The 10,234-nt window shown below is 47.0% G+C and overlaps 1 long non-coding RNA gene across 1 annotated transcript; it reads right to left on the reverse strand.

The window, feature by feature from the left end:
• Positions 1-2,439: 2,439 nt before the first annotated feature.
• On the reverse strand, positions 2,440-9,962 carry LOC123636407. The gene is made up of 3 exons (XR_006734518.1): positions 9,933-9,962; positions 3,340-3,345; positions 2,440-2,747 (listed from the first exon to the last, which is right to left on the reverse strand). It is a non-coding gene; the product is annotated as an uncharacterized LOC123636407 (long non-coding RNA).
• Between the last annotated feature and the right edge of the window lie 272 nt (positions 9,963-10,234).

Consider the following 10,234-nt stretch of genomic DNA (forward strand, 5'->3'; position numbering starts at 1 on the left):
ATCCCACCCCCTTGCAGGGAACAGGGAGACCAGGCACTGCCAGGAGGCCACCAATCTGAAAGCCTGGGCTGGGTCTTCTCTCTCCCACCACCCTGTGCGCTCCAGCGAGGCCCTGGAAAGTGTCTCTCGCTCCCTCATCTATAAGAGGAGTGGGTTGAAAGGCTGATCTTTAGCTTCTAGCTCCAACACAGAGTTTAACGACAGAGATAAATGCTGGCAGCACAATACATTGAGGGGCCGTATAATTTTTTGTCTAATCCAGGACATTTTTGTGAGTGATGGGAGGGTGCTATTATAATTGCACTGGGATAATAAAAATGAACCTGAACATCCTGGGCAAGCTAGAATATATGGTCACCTTATCTGTGGAATACAGTGAAAGGGCATCAGGCCTTCCATGGACAGACTGTGCCTAATGTGAAAACATTCTTGCGCATAAAAAGGAAAGTTATTTATACATTTTATGATGTGCATAGCCCATACTTTAAAAGTAATGCCTTATATTTACCATGATTTATAATTGGCAAGACTTTTCTATATTTGCTTTCTTTTACCATGATTGGATAATGTTCAAATTACTACTACTTTGAAAAAATTTAGTAATTTTTCCAAAATTACATGACTAATTATTTCACCTCCCATGTTCTTCCTGTGCAAAATGGAGGACACACTACATCCAGCAAGGGTCTTTGAGACAATGAAATAAGATCACATAGGTACGTCACCCCACGCAGTACCTGGGACACGTGAGGTCCTCAAAAACAGTTTCCTCCCTTCATTTCCTACCTTGTATGTGATAAATTCAAACGACCAGGGATAATTCCCATTGAAAGGAAATCGCTTTAAAAATCATTAATGTGCCGTTTGTATGCTTTCTTTTCCAACAACTATATTTTATGTAAACTGAGGTTTTCTTAGTTTGTTGAGAATAAGTTAAAATTAGCACCTACTCCTACTGACTGTGGCTGACTGTTCTAATGGTGGAGAACAAGTTGAAATCGGCATACGCTGCTCCGGCCCAGTAGCTGCTCCCGCCCAGGACCAGCATATGAAGAAGTTGAAATGAGCATCTACCGCTTGTTCATAATAGGTGCAGATGTGCTTGAATTTCACAAATAGGATGACATGTCCATGAACACAACGGAAGCTTGCAGAGTCCCTACTGCCGTAAGAAATTTTGATGTTAAAGCTAGAAATACACTGTGAGGACGCCAAGAAAGACCATGTCTGTACCCAAACAGGCGCTACTTCCAAGCTATGCCTGGTGAATGGATGTGACGGTGGCTGGGAGGAGCAGTCAGTTAATCGTGTGGAGACACAGGCGAAGCAAGGCCAACATTTCACATAACTAAACAAGTACAGATTAGTAGCCTGTTTCACTGTTTTTTGTTTGTGTCTCTTTTCCAGTTTCACAGAAGTGGACAATGAGCCCAACGCAGGTGTGGATTCTGGAGGATTGGGCCGGAGCCTGAGCTTCTGCATTTGTGACGACTCCCTGGATGATGCCACAGCGCTGGTCCTCAGATTTGCTACTTTGAGCAGCAAAGGCACAGCGGGGAAAAGGAACTCCAGCCAGAATAACTTCAGGGAGCCTGGATAGCTCCCACGTGGTCATAACCCTCCTGAGAGGTGCTGTGTGTCCTGGAACAAAATGCTAACCCTCTCTGGACTTTGGCTTCCTCATTTGCAAGCATAAGGACAGGAAGGGCCTCTGTGGCCAGTTGCAGGTCTGTGATTGTCCCACCTCAGTTCTCATGGCCTTTGCTCCAGGCAGCAGGGGAAGGAAGGAAAGTCCCCCATAGTCAGTTCACAGCATCAGGTCTCGGAAGCATGGTAGGAGCCACCAGGTTTGTAAAATGACTTCTTTTTAAAAGGACACTTGGCATTAAAACTAACTCTAAAAATGGGCCAGTGAGACCTCAGTTTATTAAAATGAAGTCAATTGTAATCAGACTTTGGTTTGAAATATTTCCTTCTTTAAGGTACTTCCTGAGTGCCGAGAGAAGAGAAGCAGGCTCTGGCAAGTAGGTCACTGGGGCTGTGTACGATCAGTGACTCATTCAGGATTTTGAGTGTGGACTGGCTTGGGGCTTCGTTGTCTCCACCGGGGAGGTTGATAACCTTTGTACTGAACATGGTAGGTGAGTTATTAAAGCTGGAAGGACCTCTAGGAATTGTAAAACCCCTTTGGCTCCTAAAAGCTATTTTTTGACTCTTCACTTCTTTAAAATAATTTTCCTACAGGGTCCAAATTATGAGGTCCTCATCACCCACTAAATTGGTTGTCATTCTAATCAATTCCCTTCATGTTAACCCAGAATCCATAGAGGAGGTGGTGTAAAAGTAGGCCAAGTTCACTGTGTGTAATTTATTTGGTGTCAAGAAAATAAATCATCACATAGCAGAATTTATACAAAGCACATGATTCATACCCAAAAACTTGTCCTTTTAATTGGCAAAGTGCCGTTGGCAATGCAGAATATGGGTGAGAGGATTTCTAGAGCTACTTTCAAACCCAAGCAGGAAGGTGCTGGTGACACCGTGTGGCACAGAGCACCTACTGAGCTGGCCTTGCTGGGCCACGGGTGGCGTTCAGATCCCCACGTCCAGGAGGGGTAAACGCAGTCACTGTGCTCGTGAGCTGACAAGGATGCCACTCCCTCGCAGACAATCTCGCTCTATCCCACCTCTTACTGGCGTGGCCTCTCTCAGGGCGATGCTGCAAACTGCTCTCACGAGCAATTTAGCTAAAATGTGCAGGTGAGCATTCTCAGAGTTAGCAAATTGGACCCGCCGAGCCTTTCGGAAGGCTCTGAAAAGCCCCAAGAATGGAATCTTGAACTCAGAAATGCAGATGGAGCCGGCAAGTCCACGGAAACATCCTCAGGGGCGGGGCGGGGGGCGCAGGAGGGAGAGGAGCCTTACAAAAACAACGTCCCCTTCCAGGCAGCTCCAGCCAGACACAAAGTAATCGCGGTAATAGATACCACATGGGCATCTACTGTGGGCTGCACTGAGGGGGGGCTGCACATGTTACTTCATCTAACTTTGCCCTCACGATGTTCTCATGAAGCGGTTAGCACAGGGCTCCGTGTACACATGCAGCACTCAAGATTCAAAAGCAGGAATGGCTTGTTCAAGGGTTAGAAAGACGTAGAAAGGGAACTGGTTCTGCCTGGTCCCACCCTGTGTCCCTCCTCCTGGCTGTGCTGCCCACTCCTTGGAGGCATTTCCATGTCTTGACTCAGCGCCTGGGACTGCGGCCAGGTTTCCTAATGGGGCTGGGGATCAGGTCCCTGGGGTCGCGGCCTATTTCTCTTGACTTCAGAGTTCACTCACCTTGTCCTAAAAGGGTAAGAAATTGTAACAAAAAAGGAATTAACGAAGGCATTTTTAAGAGAAAGCGGTAAGTTTGACAGTCCAGTACGGCAATTGCCTTAGAGTATTTTATGACCGTCATGTGCTATTTCATTCCCTGATACTCCCCCAAACACACACATCTCCAAACAATCTCTATTTGAAAGCACAATAGTTATTAACCACACTTTGCACCCCAAAATACCAGATGGTAGAAATAACAAAGAGAAGCAAAAGGAAAAAATTTAATGTCTCTGAAAAAACAGCCTGCGAAGCTGCGTCTCTGATGTTACAGGCAGCAGCTTCAACTATCGTCAGAGGATAAATCAATTTGCTGCAGCTGCTAGGTACGACCAGGGCACGGGGCCAGAGCCGTGTTAGGGAAAAGAAAAAATTCTGGTTGTAAATCCACAGCTTTAGATTCTGAAACTCCCAAGGTTTCCTACAGTCCCTGCCACCCGCCTACGGGAAGCTGCGGCCCGCCTGCAGCCTGCCGTCCTCACCCCCGTTGTCCTTTCCATTTTCAAATTATGAAAAGGAGATGTCTGCACAGAGGCAAGCCACACCCCAGAGTCACTTTGGCCGCCCCCAGGGTGCACAGCAGCTTCCATCACGAACAGAACACAGGCAAGGAGCTTCTCTCCCTGAGGCAGCCTTCGCTCCGATTCTATTTGCTAAGATCTGAGCAAAGCGGGGCGTATTTCCATGCCATGTTTGTGATCTACCTAATTTTCCAGAGAGGGAAAGGTACACTAAAGGGTCTTTCTGAGGCTGTTGCCACACAGGTTTCTCGCCCTGTCGTTTCAGAGCCACTGTTCCCCCTGTTCCCTGAAGCCCGCAGAAGGCCACAGCCCAGTGTTTGTGGACGGCCTCCTCCAGACAGTTCTGCTGGGGAACAAAAGAAAAGCAAATGACACGAAACTCCGTCTGTTAGGACGATGTCCGATGTCCTTGTCTGGGGACGAGGGGCGGGCAGGGGAAGACGAGGACAGATGGAACCTGGGAAACTCGCCCTGCTCAGGGCAGCCACAGGGAGGTGGCTCCACACAGGCTGTCCCCAACACACTGAACGCAGGCTGTGCTGGGAACAGCGAGGCAGAAGGACCACAGAGGACAGGAGAAATTGAATGGGACACACAGAACAAGCCACAAACAAAAACTACAGTCCTGTTCTGCAGTATCTGAGACTATGAGAATCAAAGCTGGGGAGAGGGTGGGGCCATAGTGACAAGGGAACCAGCATTTATCACAGTGACAAGGGAACCAGCATTTATCGCAGCCCTGTCACCTTCCTAGCCCGTGTGCCAGGCAGCAAACGTGTGTATATATGAGATACAAAACTGACAGATAAATCTTGTTTAACTCTTATTTAACAAACTGTAACTGAGTATTACCCCCAACTTACAAATAAGGAAACTGAAATTCAAAAAGTATAGAATTATCCTGTGGTCCCATGGGGTGGAATGGCCACCAGAGTTATTGGGGCCCTGGCTGGGTCCCCTGTCTGTGTTTCTTTCCACCCAGGTTCTGTGGGAGAAATGTTTCTCCCTCCCTTGCAAACCCCTGCTGCTCTTCCAAGACTCCTCTCCAAAGCGTCTCCTGACTCCTCCCAACCTCGCCACCAACCCAGGAAGAAATGCTCACACCCCACACCCCAAAGCAGACTTCTGGAGTAGTATCTAGAACCTTCTGGGGCTCTGGTTTGTCCACAAGGCATCTGCCCACCAGGCCACCAGCGGCTGCTGGGCAGCACCCTGAGTCTGTGCGCGGCCTCTGCACAGACGGAACTCTCTGGAAGCAAGGACACAACCTTCTTCCCACTGCCCCATTCCTCAGCGCCACGTGGAACAACAAGAAAATGACATGAAGCACAAGAGGGCCCACATCAAAAGTCCTAAAAGGCAAACTAAACAGGTTTCCAGCTCTGCTGAGAGCTGTCTCCCTATTTTAGTTTTCCCAACACCTGTCCCAGAGGTGGAGGGCCTGGCTCCTCCCTCCTGACTTCCTGCTTTCTCAAGTCTATGTGAATTCACCTGGGTCCCAAACGTGATGAAAGAAAACTGTGCTCTTCCCTGATCCAGGGAAATTTGGAAATTTCTTTTAGTGATAATAAGAATAAGAACAACATTGTTTGGCTCCCTTTGTACTGGCTGAAAACATTTTGCTCAGATTAGCTGTAAAGATTTCAACACCAACTGCATCATCTATCAGAGATGGGAAATATAAGGCGGCCCCGCAAATCAGCCAGCATTCGAGAGTTGGAAAGAACTTTGATTAAACAAAGGGAATGTCAGGATGTTTCCTGAGCCCCAGACTGAAATGCCATTGTCTGGTTAAAAACTGTATTCAGCACAGCCCTGGGCTTTGCCGTCCGACGTGGCTTCGCCTGGGAAGCGTGTTCTGACCGTGAACCTAAAGAGAGATCCGCAACTGTGACTAATTGTTTTCAGTTCTCATTGATTGTCAAGACTCCTGACAAAATCCTCAGAAATAGAAACTGAAATTGCTGCATATGCAAGACTTTCTCAGTGTGTATGAGAACACTCCCAATACAAGCCCCCTTTCCATCTGGTTCCAGAACTCCTCAGAGAGAAGGCAGGGCACATACAGAGCACCAGAGTAGCAGCGATAACAGATAACAATTTCCTCCAGGATTAAAGATTCCCTCCGCTGAGGCCGGAGGTAAATCTACACCCATGTGAGTGCACACGTAGGGACCCTGGAGCCAGCCAGGTAAGACTGGTTTTGTGAATGAATATAATTCACTGGTCCAGCTGCAAAAGGAATCTAACAATGTGACTCCACCACTCTGAAGCAGCTGAGCCCATTAAGGTTCAAACTGGCAGCCTTCTACTTCTTACTGAGGGAAGAGAAGGGAGCCAAGTTTTGAACAATTACAGTTTGTCACTTTAAAAGGCATACTGGTTGCAGCGGAGGTGTGCGTGATTGCTCAGGTGGAAATGCCTCCCCCGGAGCCTTCAGAAGCTCCCTCCTCTTTTGAAAAGCTCATCCCAGGAAGGCAGGGTTGGATACCACAGGGAAATAAGTTTGTCCTTTTGAGAGCCAAATTCTCTTTCACTGATCAAGGCAAAACATCACTCTATGGTGATGTTCTGGTAAGAACATCTGAAAGTAAGAACATCTTCTAAGAGAAACGCGAGTCAGATGTTAGGACTCCCAACCATTGTACAAACTTCTGAATTTGCAACAAAGCCTTGGTGTCCTTGATGAGAGCAGCCGGGTTCCATGTTGTCAGTTGTTGGTGGCCAGTAGTGAAAAAGAAAATAATGTATACATACATGTACATATGTGTCTGCATGTATAGTCATACTTAAATTCACAAATAATCTATGTTAACCAATAGCAGCACTTCCCTTTTTGTGTGAGCATATTCACAGAGGAGGGGGATATTGGGAAGTCTGAATCCTAACATTGATCCTTACAAGGTAAATTCATAGGAGACTTCAATTCCTGCTGACTGGAACTCAGCTAGAGCATTTCCTGATTAATTGGGAATTTTCATGTATGGGCCAGGGACTTGATTTGCATAAAATGTGTGTTGAAAATGCACACTTGGAATCTTATGAGTATATCTGAAAGTGTCTGTAAATCACAAGTTCGCACAAATGACATCTTCAGGACACTCATCCGCACTGGACTGGCCATGGGCAGAAGGGTCTATGCAGGCGCTGGGCTGCTCCAGGCTGGCACGCCCAGGTGGACCCTCGGCTACCTCCAGGGCATGGCCATTCTGCAGAGCCCACCTGCAAGTCCACCCAGGAGGGGTGCTGGCTGGGGCTTCAGGTGGAGAGTGGCTGCCTGGCAGGTGGAGGGGAAGATGGGAGTGGGTAGGAATCTGCTGGGTCCTGCCCTCCCTGGGGAAGCTGTACTTCCACTTATTTTGCATAACAGGTCTTCCAATGGCAGGTCTTTGTGGGGCGGTGAGGAATTTCACAGTTTAACTAACTGGGGTGGATTTTGGAATCCACTGGGCTGGGTGGTTTGTAAGCATTCAAGCTTGAATCCCTGTAGTGCTTCCTCTGGGTAATCTGCCTTTTGGTTTTCCTAAAGCATCTTAATAAAAATAGAAGCCCTTCCAAACTGTGACATTCACAAAGGATGAAATTTTCAAAAGCGTCCTAATGTCCTTTGATGAGAAAAGTCCTGCCTGGCGTGGAGGCCTGTTATTCAGGCGAGCTGCTATTATGGCAGTCAAATATTTTGGAACCTACTGACCTATGTCAACACTGAGGGAGAGGATGCATTTGTCACTGGGTCTCATTTCCTATCTGCACTCGCCAGAAGTTTCCAGAATGCATCATTTTTTTATCACCGAGTTTCATCATTTTCTCTCTAGACTTTCATATCTTCTTAGTGGTCATTTTGGCAAACCTTACTCGTATAAACTTACTCCACGGCTTATGAAATATGTTATCTCATTTGATCTTCCCTCTTATAAAAGGAAGTATCGACTACGTCTATTATTTCTCCTCCAAAATTATCACCTCAAGTATGAAAAAAAATAAAAGAGAAAAAAAAATGGTTGGAATAGATATTAGACTTTTTTCCATTGCAAATTATCTTTACAAACAGGCGGCTTGGGCTCCGCTCCAGCGTGACGAGAGGCTGCCTTTGATTAAGTGGTGTTTCTAAGCGACGTCGCCGGGCAAGCCCGAGGGCACCGGGGGCCAGATACTGCTCTGTGACTTCAGCCAACACGCGCTTCTGCCGGACATGCATCCAATTTGATGCTTGTTTTGTTTATTATCAGTTTTCACATCAGAATCTTAAAAGGTACAACTGAAAATCACACAGATTCAGGGTCCCTCCTGACATAGATCGCCGTCTATCGTACCCCACTGGCCCAGCCAAATACCAGCATTGCCCTTCAAGCAGATGAGCAGCTGAGTCTCTAGACATCCACAGCCTGTTTTCAGAAGTGTCTCTCTCTCAGACACGCTGCTGGAGCATGGTGTGGGGCCATGCACTAGGTGGCTGCTCTGAGGCCCCTGCCTGAGGGTCCAAAGCTTCTCACCATGGAGATGTCAGTCAGCTCAGGTCATCAGCTGCTATTTCTGAGCAGATCTCCTGGGGCAGCCAATGTAAAATGTGGCTCCTTGTGGCTCATCCTCTGCCAGGAAAGAGCAGCAGGAGCAAGGCTGAGAGTCAGCAGTGCCCAGGATTTTGTATAATATCAGTGTTGTCCATTGGCAGTAATGGTCATTGTCACGGTGCTTGCGGAATATGCACTGTGTGCCACACGCTGCCATACAGCAGTGACAGGGCTTGTGATAGCTCTGAGACAGATGTTATCATTCCTACTTTAAAGATGAGAAAGATGAGTCTAAAAGGACCTGCATCATTTGTCCAAGGTCCCCGAGCAAGTAGGCAGAACCTGGACTCAAACTCAGACCTATCTGACTCCAAACCAATGTCCCAGTCGCCTGCCTGGATCCTCAATGCCCGTGGGGAAACTCGGTTTACACTGACATCCAAACCATGAAACCAGTGATGAAGGCCTGCGAGCTTAGTGTCAGCAATGAGCATCCTTTTAGACGGAGAGTTCTAATAAAAGTGTATACAATTCCACCCTCCCTTTAAGGAGGAGAGAAAAACCTAGGAACTTGCTTAACTTTTTTTATAAAATAGTTTGTCTTTTTTATGGGTACTGTTTGCAAATAAATCCTTCATGGAAAAAACCTTTTCATCATTCCACATCCCAGATCCTACAGGCACCTGCGTTCCAACTCTTCAGGGAGGCAGGGGAGGACTCGGCATTCTTTCCGGGCGTATCATCCCGCCCCACGTGTTCAGGAGAAGAATTCGTCTCTGAACAACTTACTAGGTCTCCAAAATAGGCCACCATCTTTGTAATCAGAAAGACTAAATCCTCCTTAAAAGAAACTTCCAAGTTCTGTATTCTTATTTTCAAATGTGTAGTAATGATTTGCTCATTGCTGTAAAGCTCCTGCCACACGCCTCCTCTGGAAAGCATATCGTGCACTTTCCCTTCTTTGGAAAACCCCCCGCTAATCTCGCAATCCCATAATAGCATTTTTCAAATCACAAACCAAGATTTGTTAGTGGGGTCAGGAAATCAATTTAGTAGGTTGCCATCAGCTTTTGTCTTAATTAAATAGAAGAGAATGTAGAATAGTCTAGAAAAACATGAGAATGTCTCATCTATGGCATTCGTTCTCAACCAGGAGTGAGTTTCCCCCAGGACACACTGGCAGTGTCTGGAGACACTCGTGGTTGTCGAAACAGGAGTGGAAACACTACTGGTGTCTCCTGGGCCAGGGATGTTGCTAAACATCATCCCACAGCGCACGGGACCACTCCCGCCACAGAGAATGACCCAGCCAAAATGTCAGCAACACCGAGCTGGAGAAACCCTGATCTATGGTAAGTTTTGTTCCTAAAACTGTTATTCTGTCGTGGGGGTGGGTGGGGAGGGAATGCACTGGGCATGATGGGAAACTTAAAATGGATTTTTACTATGTGCTGAACTCTCAAAAGTTTTTGCAAATGCTGTTGTAAAATGCGCGCAGGGAGGGGTGAGGGGTAAAACTTACCTAGTGGGCACAGTGCACACTGCTCTGGTGACGGGCACACTGGAAGCCCAGACTTCAGCATGATACAATTCATCCATGTAACAAGAACACTTGTACCCCCTAATATTTTGAAATAAAAATTATTTTGAAAAATAAAATTAAAAAAAAAACCAGATGCTCATCTCTCTTTTTAGAACGAAGGCTTGAGTGCAGGGCTATGCAGAGACCACTGCTGGGAGAGGCGAGAACACGGGCTCTGCAGATGGCGGGTTACGTCCTGCGTGGGGCAGCTCACGTACCTCCTCGGTGTGTTCTTCATCCCC

The sequence above is a fragment of the Lemur catta genome, chromosome 4, assembly GCF_020740605.2.
Source record: "Lemur catta isolate mLemCat1 chromosome 4, mLemCat1.pri, whole genome shotgun sequence".
Lineage (NCBI taxonomy): Eukaryota > Metazoa > Chordata > Mammalia > Primates > Lemuridae > Lemur > Lemur catta.